Source organism: Octopus bimaculoides, chromosome 21 (genome assembly GCF_001194135.2).
Source record: "Octopus bimaculoides isolate UCB-OBI-ISO-001 chromosome 21, ASM119413v2, whole genome shotgun sequence".
Lineage (NCBI taxonomy): Eukaryota > Metazoa > Mollusca > Cephalopoda > Octopoda > Octopodidae > Octopus > Octopus bimaculoides.
In genome coordinates, this window is record NC_069001.1 from 1,086,898 (window position 1) to 1,087,488 (window position 591).

The 591-nt window shown below is 41.6% G+C and overlaps 1 protein-coding gene across 1 annotated transcript in view; it reads right to left on the reverse strand.

Annotated features, from left to right (window-relative positions):
* LOC106878662 (prokineticin receptor 2) overlaps positions 1 to 591 on the reverse strand; it is a 21,591-nt gene that overhangs the window by 2,755 nt on the left and 18,245 nt on the right. The gene's annotated exons all lie outside the window — the stretch shown is intronic.

The window sequence follows — 591 nt, forward strand, 5'->3', positions numbered from 1 at the left end:
GTGAATGTTAAGACTTCAGTGCACAGTCTGGATTTCTGCTATTGATCATATTATCAGCATGATTTCTTGTACCACCACCACCACCACTGTAATTACCACTCACAACACCACTACTACCATATCACCATAATTATCATCAACAATACTATCTCCAACCCAACCCACCACCACCATCATTACTATCAATACCATCATCACCATCTCCACTGCCACCACCACCACCACAACCCACCACCACCACCAGTAAAGGCTATGATCATTATAACCAATACCACCACTAGAACTAACCACAATCACAACTAGTAAACATCATTAACACTACCACCACAACCACAACAACAACCACCATCACTACCATCTGAGCACAAAAAGATTTATTGATTGGGATGAGAGGAGAAAATTAATAACAATGACAATTGTAACAAACATTATGACAATGATGATGATGACGATGATGATGATGGTGATGAGGAATATGGCCTTGACAACGGTGATGTTGACTATGATGATGATGAAGAGGAGGATGACCTTCAGAATGACGACGACGAGGAAGAGGAGGAGGAGGAGGATGGTGGTGATGCTGATGATGAT